The following is an 11,086-nucleotide window of genomic DNA, read 5'->3' as shown; positions in this document are numbered from 1 at the left end:
GCAGTTGAGAGCAAGTTCTCATTTACAACTGCGACCTGGCCAAGATAAAGCAAGGCAGTGTGACAAAAACAACACAGAGTTACACATAAACAAATGTACAGTCAATAACACAATAGAAACATTTATGTACATTGTGTGCAAATGTAGAAGAGTAGGAAGGTAAGGCAATAAATAGGCCATATAGGCGAAATAATTACAATTTAGCAATAACACTGGGTGATAAATGTGCAGATTATGATGTGCAAGTAGAGATACTGGGGTGCAAAAGAGCAAGAATATAAATAACAATATGGGGATGAGGTAGTTGGGTGTGCTATTTACAGATTGGCTGTGTACAGGTACAGTGATCGGTAAGCTGCTCTGACAGCTGATGCTTAAAGTTAGTGAGGGAGATATAAGTCTCCAGCTTCAGTGATTTTTACAATTCGTTCCAGTCATTGGCAGCAGAGAACTGGAAGGAAAGGCAGCCAAATTAAGTGTTGGCTTTGGGGATGACCAGTGAAATATTCCTGCTGGAGTGCTACTGGTGGGTGTTGCTATGGTGTCCAGTGAGCTGGGATAAGGCGGGGCTTTACCTAGCATAGACTTATAGGTGACCTGGAGCCAGTGGGTTGGTCGACGAATATGTAGCGAGGGCCAGACAACGAGAGCATACAGGTCGAAGTGGTGGGTAGTATATAGGGCTTTGGTGACAAAACGGATGGCACTGTGATAGACTACATCCAGTTTGCTGAGTAAAGTGTTGGAGGCTATTTTGTAAATGACATCGCCGAAGTCAAGGATCGGTAGGATAGTCAGTTTTACGAGGGTATGTTTGGCAGCATGAGTGAAGGAGGCTTTGTTGCAAAATAGGAAGCCGATTCTTGATTTACTTTTGGATTGGAGATGCTTAATGTGAGTCTGGAAGGAGAGTTTACAGTCTAACCAGATACTAACCAGCATTAGTAGTTGTCCACAAGTCAGAACTGTCCAGAGTAGTGATGCTAGTCGGGCGGGCGGGTGCGGGCAGCAATCGGTTGAAGAGCATGCATTTAGTTTTACTAGCATTTACAATCAGTTGGAGGCCACGGAAGGAGTGTTGTATGGCATTGAAGATCGTTTGGAGGTTTGTTAACACAGTGTCCAAAGAAGGGCCAGATGTATACAGAATGGTGACGTCTGCGTAGAGGTGGATAACCAGCAGCAAGAGCGACATCATTGATATATATACAGAGAAAAGTATTTGCACGAGAATTTAACCTTGTGGCACCCCCATAGAGACTGTCAGAGGTCCGGACAACAGGCCCTCCGATTTGACACACTGAACTCTATCTGAGAGGTAGTTGGTGAACCAGGCGAAGCAGTCATTTGAGAAAGCAAGGCTGTTGAGTCTGCCAATAAGAATGCGATGATTGACAGAGTTTGAAAGCCTTGGCCAGGTCGATGAAGATGGCTGCACAGTACTGTCTTTTATCAATGGCGGTTTTGATATCGTTTAGGACCTTGAGCGTGACTGAGGTGCACCCATGACCAGCTCGGAAACCAGATTGCATAGTGGAGAAGGTACGGTGGGATTTGAAATGGTTGGTGATCTGTTTGTTAACTTGGCTTTCGAAGACTTTAGAAGGGCAGGGCAGGGTGGATATAGGTCTCTAACAGTTTGGGTCTAGAGTGTCTCCCTCTTTGAAGAGGGGGATGACCGTGGCAGATTTCCAATCTTTGGGGATGTCAGACGATACGAAAGAGAGGTTGAACAGACTAGTAATAGGGGTTGCAACAATTTTGGCGGATAATTTTAGGAAGAGATGGTCCAGATTGTTGTGAGCCCAGCTGATTTGTAGAGATCCAGATTTCTCAGAACATCAGCTGTCTGGATTTGGGTGAAGGAGAAGCAGTGGGCAGCTGGGAGGAGGTGATCTTATTCTTCAACGTCCCAAAACTTTTTGGAATGAATGCTACAGGATGCAAATTTCTGTTTGAAAAAGCAAGCCTTAGCTTTCCTAACTGACTGTCACGATTTACTAGGAGTGGTGGGTGGAATCAGGCGCAGAGAGTAGGGTTCAGTAGATTGTCAATTTATTCTCCGGCGCACAAAAACGGTCACGCCAGGGCGCATACAATTGACCAGCCCAAACACAGGACCAAAATAGTCCGGAGAATAAACACACGAAAAACCACCATACAACAGAGTAACAAAAAACAATCCTGCACAAAACAAGGGCGGGACAACCTACTATATATAAGGACGCTAATTAGACAAAACCAACAGACAAACGAAAAAGGGATCGGTAGTGGCTAGTAGGACTGTGACGTCGACTGCCGAGCACCGCCCGAAGAGGCAGGGGAGTCAACTTCGGCAGAAGTCGTGACACTGACTGTGTATATTGGTTCCTGACTTGCCTGAAAAGTTGCATATCGTGGGGGCTATTCGATGCTAATGCAGAACGCCACAGGATGTTTTTGTGCTGGTGAAGGGCAGTCAAGTCTGGGGTGAACCAAGGACTATATCTGTTCTTAGTTCTACATTTTTTGAATGGGGCATGCTTCTTTAAGATGGTTAGGAATGCACTTTTAAAGAGCAACCAGGCATCCTCTACTGACCGGATGAGGTCAATATCCTTCCAGGATACCCAGGCCAGGTCGATTAGAAAGGCCTGCTCGCTGTAGTGTTTTAGAGTGCATTTGACAGTGATGAGGGGTGTTCGTTTGACCACGGACCCATTACGGATGCAGGCAATGAAGCAGTGATTGCTGAGATCCTGATTGAAGACAGCAGAGGTGTATTTAGAGGGCGAGTCGGTCAGGATGATTTCTAAGAGGGTGCCCATGGTTATGGATTTGGGGTTGTACCTGGTAGGTTCCTTGATAATTTTTGTGAGATTGAGGGCATCTATCTTAGATTGTAGGACGGCCGGGGTGTTAAGTATATCCCAGTTTAGGTCACCTAACAGTTCGAACTCTGAAGATAGATGGAGGGCAATCAATTCACTTATGGTGTCCAGGGCACAGCTGGGGCTGAGGGGGGTCTATAACAAGCGGCAACGGTGACATACTTGTTTCTGGAAAGGTGGATTTTTAAAAGTAGAAGCTCAAATTGTTTGGGCACAGACCTGGATAGTATGAAGAAACTCTGCAGGCTCTCTCTGCAGTAGATTGCAACTCCGCCACCTTTGGCAGTTCTATCTTGTTGGAAAATGTTGTAGTTGGGTATGGAAATTTCAGGATTTTTGGTGGCCTTCCTAAGCCAGGATTCAGACATGGCTAGGACATCAGGGTTGGCGGAGTGTGCTAAGGCAGTGAATAAAACACATTTAGGGAGGAGGCTTCTGATGTTAACATGCATGAAACCAAGGCTTTTACAGTTACAGAAATCAACAAATTAGAGCTCCTGGGGAATGGGAGTGGTGCTGGGGGCTGCAGGACCTGGGTTAACCTCTACACAACTAGAGGAACAGAGGATGAGTAGGATAAGGGTACGGCTAAAAGCTATAAGAACTGGTCGTCTAGTGCGTTCGGAACAGAGAGTAAAAGGAGCAGATTTCTGGGCGTGGAAGAGTAGATTCAAGGCATAATGTACAGACAAGAGTATGGTAGCATGTGAGTACAGTGGAGGTAAACCTAGGCATTGAGTGACGATGAGAGGTTTTGTCTCTAGAGGCACCAGTTAAACCAGGTGAGATTGCCGCATGTGTGAGGGGTGGGACAAGAGGGCTATCTAAGGCATATTGGGCAGGGCTGGGGGCTCTACATTGAAATAAGACAACAATCACTAATCAAAACAGCAATAGACATGGCATATTGACATTAGGGAGAGGCATGTGAAGCCGAGTGATCATCATCCAATGAGTAGCAATAGGTGAGTCAGGGAGCCGATTCAGTAGTCACTACTACACTAGGCAAGCTGGAGACACGGCGATTCAGACAACTAGCGGGCCGGGCCTAGCAGATGGGCCTTCGGCGATGTCGTAACGGAAGAGACTGTTGAGACCACCTCGGACGATTACGTCAGCAGACCAGTCGTGATGGATCTGCAGGGATCCGTGTCGGCAGTAAAGGGTCCAGGCCAGTTGGCAAAAGAGGTATTGTAGCCCAAGAATTGGCTGGTGGACCTCTTCGGCTAGCCAGGAGATGGGCTTAGCTCGAGGCTAGATCAAGGCTAACTGGTGCTTGCTTCGGGACAGAGATGTTAGCCAGGAGTAGCCACTCGGATTGCAGCTAGCTAGCTGCGATGATCCAGCGTAAAGGTTCAGAGCTTGCGGTAGGCTTCCGGAGATGTGGTAGAGAAAAAGCAGTCCAATATGCTCTGGGTTGATATCGCGCTGTGCAGACTGGCAGGTATTGACCGAGCTGAGACTGGCTGGTGTCCGAGTTAACGGTGAAGACCGCTAGCAGTGGCTAACTGACTACTAGCTAGTAGCTAGTTAGCTGGCTAGCTTGTGATGGGGGTTCCGGTTCTAAAGTATAAAAATAGCAGATCCGTACCACATTGGGTGAGACGGGTTGCAGGAGAGTATATTCAGTGTGTAGATGGAAAATGAGATTAAAATATATACGAAATATATATTTTAAAAAAACGAGGAAAACGATATTTGCATGGGACAGGACAAGACACACATCCGACTGCTACGCCATCTTTGAACCATTTTTGTTTCAGATTGTTTCAGAATTCTAGGCCTATATTGTAGACTAATTTGTGTTCTAATAAATGGAGGACGTAGGCTTGGTGTACTATGATCTTACAGAATCATAGACATACACTGAGTGTACAAAACATTAGGCACACCTAACACCCTCCTAATATTGAGTTACCCCCCTTTTAACCTCAGAACAGCCTCAATTCGTCAGGGCAAGATGTCAAAAGCGTTCCACAGGTATGCTGGCCCATGTTGACTCCAAGTTGGCTGGTAGTGGATCTCTACTTCAAATAGCTTGTTCAATTTCCTCCCACGGATGCTCAATTGGAATGAGATCTAGTGACTGGGCAGGACACTAGGGATTAACATGGATAACTAGGATCCTGGGACTGTCCTGGGAAAACGTAACATTTCCTGAAAAAAACTAATGCCAAGAACCGGGAAATGACAAAAACATCCCCAATGTCACACATACAACTCCACAAAATACATATGCGCAGCAGCAGATTAGCAAAAAAATGAATAGCACATTATCCAAACTGTCACACCCTGATCAGTTTTACCGGTCTTTGTGCTCGTCTCCAACCCCATCCAGGTGTCGCCCATCTCCCCCATTTTCGCCTGTGCATTTATACTTGTGTTGTCTGTTTGTCTGTTGCCAGTTCATAAGAGGCGTGTCTTAATAACAGTGTGTTTCACGTCTTCCTGCTTTCTCAAGTTTGTTTCCTAGTTTCCCCGGTTCTGACCATTCTTCCTGCCCTGACCTTGAGTCTGCCTGTCGTTCTGTACCTGCTTGACTCTGACCCAATTACGAACCTCTGCCTGCCCTGACCCAGAGCCTGCCTGTTGTTCTGTACATTATTGATGGACCTATTCCTGACCTTGACCTGTCTTTTGCCTGCCCCCTGTTTGGGCCAATAAACATATGTGATTCTAACTATCTGCATCTGGGTCTTATCCTGAGTTCTGATAGTACGAACTGGCCATGATAAGACTCAGCAGGTAGACCCGCTCCACAATGTTGTCTCCCAGAAAGGAGCCACCAATGGAAGACACGAGGAGTTACTGCAATGCCTTGTAGTGGGACTCCTGACCCTGGCGGAATGCCATGACCAGGTGTTCGATACATTGATGGAGAAATTCAGCGGATTCTCTACAAGGCAGCAAGCCACACCATTATTTCTCCAGACTTTCAGCAGGCCCGCTACCAGCCTACTCCAGTGTCCTGAGATCCCTGCTTACATCATCTGGAGCATTACGCTGGAGATTCTGGAACCTGCCGGGCCTTTCTCTCCCAGTGCTCCCTGGCAACGGGGAGCTGCAGCCTTCTTTGTTCCCCTCGGACCGCTCGATGATAGCGTGCATCATAACGCTGATGTCCGGGAGGGCACTTGCCTGGGCTACGGCAGTGTGGAAGCAACAGTCTGCCGTCTGCCTCAGTCTGTAGGAGTTTGTGGCAGAAGTATGGAAGGTGTTCAAGTCTCCGTTGTCTGGGAGAGAGGCTGCTCATAAATTGCTCCAGCACAAGACTCCCATAGTGTGGCAGACTAGACGGTGGATTTTCACACGTTGACGGCTGAGAGTGCCTGGAACCCGGAAGCATTGTTCGACATGTGCTTCACAGATTATCGGAGGTGATCAAAGATGAGCTCACAGCCTGGGAGTTGCCCATGGACCTCAACTCCCCCATAGCCTTGGCCATCTGGATCGATGGGCGGCTACGAGAACGTAGGAGGGAGAGGAAATCTGTTGCGTCGCTTTCACTCACACTCGATTCCCACCTTGACTCCCGGACTCCCAGAAAACCCAGAAGGCAGTTCCTGAGAAACTCCGATGTCACCCAAGTGCTCACGAGAATTGCAGAGGGCGGACAACCCGCCTCCTCCAGAGCCCAAGCTACTGGGAAGGGCTCGATTGTCTCCAGATGAACGTTTACGCAGACTGAACACCAGGAGCTGTCTGTATTACGGGACTACAGAACATCATCATCACACCACCACAACCAGCCTGCAATGTTGACATGCGGCTTGATGGATGCATGTACTCGTGTGGTTTTCTCCAAAACCTAGTGCAGTCATAAACTTCGATCATGTCAGCCGACACTCAAGCCATCAGCTCGCTGTCAAGCCATCGGCTCTTCAGTTTCCAACTGAATTTGCGTATGCGAATAGACAACACTTTACAGTATCGAATGTTTTCTGGTAGGGAAACTGAGTCATATGCAATCTCATGCAGCACTCCACCAATCAGGCCTTCGTGGTAGAGTGGCCAGACAGAGCAACTCCTCAGTAAAAGGCACATTATGGCCTGCTTGGAGTTTGCCAAAAGGCACGTAAAGACTCTCAGACCATGAGAAACAAGATTCTCTGGTCTGATGAAACCAAGATTGAACTCTTTGGCCTGAATTCCAAGCGTCACATCTGGAGGAAACCGGGCACCATCCCTACTGTGAAGCATGGTGGTGGCAGCATCATTCTGTGGGGATGTTTTTCAGCGGCAGGGACTGGGAGACTTATCAGGATCGATGAACGGAGCAAAGTACAGAGATCCTTGATGAAAACCTGCTCAATAGCGCTCAGGACCTCAAACTGGGGTGAAGGTTCACCTTCCAACAGGAAATTAGCAAAAACTTATAAAACCTGTTTTCTTTGTCATTATGTGGTTTTGTTTGCTACACCATTACAGAACATAATGATTAGGGGGGGTGTAACTTACCATTTAGAAAAAGTCAAGGGGTCTCAATACTTTCCAAAGCTAGATTTGAGCAAAAGTATAAACAACTGTTTCACAAATCCTCTTGTTACTTTTGATAAACAAATGTATTGAGCTAGCAATCTGCCATTCTGGGCATTACATAATAGGCTGCACTAGCACAACTAGCTTGTGTCCACAACTAGTTAGCTTGTAAATTTATTTTAAAAAACACACAAAAAAAGCTTTATCAACTGCCTCTCACATTACCCAAAGCCAACAGTACAGTGGTACTGTAGGCTCAGCTGGAGCAATCCTTGAGTGAAAAGTAAATGGCAGCACTGCAAATAAATGCAATGCTAATTTGTGGTGAAGCCAAATCAAGTAACACTACTACCAAATATTTATATAACTAACCCAAGGGACTCTAATTTCTCCAATGAATCTGTTTTTGCTGTCTTTTGTCACTTGAGTGGCCTCTATTGTCATAATGTGGAACTGAAGACATGACTGTTTTGCGAGAACAAGGAGAAGTCCTTTGTCATGTATGGCCAAATGCTTAATTCGTAAGTTGATAACAGAAATTGACAGATAAATATTTGAGTGAACATCTTATTTCAGGGTATAAAGGGGAAGAGACATTACAGGCTATCCAAAAGAAAACCATCATTCTCCCCCTGGCAGATATCAGACCTAAATTATTAGATAATTCATAATCGGATAATCATAAATATATGCAGGTTTTATCACATCTCAGCGATATGCTGTCTTATATCAGGTGTTTGACACTTAAAAGCAAATCAAATTAGTGCATTGAATGATTAGAGTATACTGTACAGTGTGTGTCTGATTACAGGAGTTAAAAAAGCAGTAGCCGACTTTGAGCTAAGAATAAGTACTAACAAAGTAACAAGAAGCAGACCCCTAAACAGTAATAGGACAATAAGAAATATAGGATATCTTTAAAAAAAACAAAAGTGAGGAAAACCTATGTGCAACTATAACACATTGACGAGATTGGTTTGACATGAGCGAGACGTACTGTAAGAACAATGTGCTGGTGTTACATCGATACATATATCGGGTACATGGGCTTCGATACAATACAGGAACGATACTTTTTAGGGTAAACCTACCTAACCACACTAAGGATGATTACAGTTGAACACAATGTACATCTGTTGAGGCAGGGAACTTTGGCTAGCTCCGTTATGGCCACTTAACCCCTTAGATTCTGCCTCTCAAATGAACATGCAGATGCAACAAAATAGTGAAATAAAATGTTCAAAAGTTATGGGGTTGCAATATGTGCTTTGCCCAACTTAACCCCTTCTACAGAATCCATACTGGGACCTGTAAGATAATGCACACAGAGATGGTGATTTGGCTGCAAAATGTACACTTATAACACACAGAAACATCCAATAGCACATTTCATTACCTCACAGAACATAACTGTTGTGATGAAGTAGTAGGTGCCTGCGTCAAAGTCCTTGCCATGCGATGACTCTGTATATATTCCTTATGAGGGAGGGCCTCTTGGCACTTGGAGACTGCAGGATGAGCAAACTTGGACCCTTCTTGTCTCATCCTGAAGGATCCAGCCACTTGCTCATCCAGTCATTTGTGACTGTGCTGTAGGGAAAGCTCTCGGTATGCAATATAATAGTTAAGTGAAAGGGTACTGTTAGTCATGCAAATTGTAGTTGAGAGACTCATCAAGACAATCAATTTCTTCAGACAAGAAAATTGTCTCAATGTCTTTGTCATGAGGGCATCAACGCCGAAGTGGCGGTGGAGAGCAAGTGTTCTGGAAAATACCAAGTAATAAAGGTCATTTTTTATTGATCAAATGTTGTATTCCAATAGCAAAATTATGCATCAAGTACGAGGTGGACTCCAATTACATACCTGTCATATGTCATCGTCGTCACCACATACTCTGCCAGAGACGCAGCATGGTATCAACGAAGATGCCACAATGCTGACTCATCGAGATCCCGTGTCTCCACCACAAGGCCGTGAGTTCTGCCATCTACATAAGCAACAATATGATTGAGTTGAACATCTTCATTCAGACCCTTGGTTCAGAACCTGGATCACAGGCTGCGTATTTAAATAGAGCGATGGCTTCCGGAGCAAACAAAGACTCCAGTTGTCAGAATCTGTCTGAGCCTGGCTCCATTCATTCCGATCCCAGACGTTCCTGAAGGCATTGCTGCAATAAAATACAGGATATTGTTATGTAGCCCTGTACAATCGTACCCAGCAACCTTTGCTAATGTTTTGTTGTCTGAGTGAGGGATATGCTGAACATTTATGTTTTGAAAGATGACATTATAAATACCACTGATGGCATACAAGCAAGCAAAACACCTGTGAGTCCAAATGTGCACATTTCCATTTCATAAAACTCGTCATATACAGTCTCAACGTTTATGATCACTATGTTTGATGTACAATTACAAGATTACATTTACATTACATTTAAGTCATTTAGCAGACGCTCTTATCCAGAGCGACTTACAAATTGGTGCATTCACCTTATGACATCCAGTGGAACAGCCACTTTACAATAGTGCATCTAAATCTTTTAAGGGGGGTGAGAATGACATGAAGATGACATGGCACCATACCCTGGGTTATTCTGAACAGAATCAGTGTGTTTGTCTATTGTGAAGAAAATTCACCATGGCACACACACCTGAATGCACTCATAATGACTCCTTCTAGTAGCACCAAAATTGTGATCCGTTTCCCTGAAATGTATTGTGAAAGCCTAACACCAATATCGTATTTTATAACTTCACTAGTCATGTTGTTAATAAAACAATCTTTCAAATGATGCCCACCTTACCCAGATTGTGATTTTACAATGGACCCTTCCTGAGGACGCGGCTGGGAATGCCGTCTGGGCCGGCAGCCTTGTGAGGGTTAACACGTTTAAATGTTTTATGTTTTAAGACATGGATATTATGTTGTTGTAATGTTAACAAGATGCCCAAAAGTAGTTAGAAGTCATGTTTTCATTTTATTAGCTGAACACAACTTGTTTAAACAGCTACATTTTTGCGGAAATCAGCCTTATTTGCATAGCAGGGACGAAAATAACATAATTTAGACTGTAATGATCTCCACAACTCAAATCATTAGATCATCATCATACCATTGATACAGCAATGAAAGTGAAGGTGGGACACTTTTTGGCTGGGGGCCATTATTTGGCATGACAGGCCCACAACCTCCAGGATGACCAACAACCCCCCCCAAACAATGTCTGTTGGCTCTTACAAAAAAATATAGCAGTTTTAAAACTGCAATAAAAGTGCAGTAACTACAGTCGACTGTGGTATTGTGGACAGAGTAATTGTGGAATAACTGCAGCGTTCTGTAATTATACTGCACTCTGACTGCAGTTACACAGCAAAATTACTGCAGTAAAAAAAAACGTATTTTAGACACGGTATGGTATTTATTTGACATAAACTTTTTTGGTAATGTGGGGCTGTGGAGCTCAGGGGTCCCAGTGCATGTGCACAACATGCACATTAGTAAAGTTAGGCTGCTGATTTCAATTGCACTAGACACTGTGCTTGACTCTGCCATGAGCTCACCGGAGCTGAGTACCAGCACCCCAAATGTTATACTCCTTGAGCTTCTGTTTCTCTTATAGAATATTAGCTCAAAAGTATTGTGGAGCTCCTGCACCTAAATATAAACAGTACATAGACCCAACATGAATACCGGAACCTATTTCAGTCATTCCAGCACTGACGACACAA

The 11,086-nt window shown here is 44.7% G+C and overlaps 1 long non-coding RNA gene across 1 annotated transcript; it reads right to left on the bottom strand.

Annotated features, from left to right (window-relative positions):
- Positions 1-8,362: 8,362 nt before the first annotated feature.
- On the bottom strand, positions 8,363-9,429 carry LOC118397767 (uncharacterized). The gene is made up of 2 exons (XR_004828484.1): positions 9,216-9,429; positions 8,363-9,114 (listed from the first exon to the last, which is right to left on the bottom strand). It is a non-coding gene; the product is annotated as an uncharacterized LOC118397767 (long non-coding RNA).
- Between the last annotated feature and the right edge of the window lie 1,657 nt (positions 9,430-11,086).

This window comes from Oncorhynchus keta, chromosome 19 (genome assembly GCF_023373465.1).
Source record: "Oncorhynchus keta strain PuntledgeMale-10-30-2019 chromosome 19, Oket_V2, whole genome shotgun sequence".
In the NCBI taxonomy this organism is placed as follows: Eukaryota; Metazoa; Chordata; class Actinopteri; order Salmoniformes; family Salmonidae; genus Oncorhynchus; species Oncorhynchus keta.
This window is presented reverse-complemented; position numbering and strand designations above follow the sequence as displayed.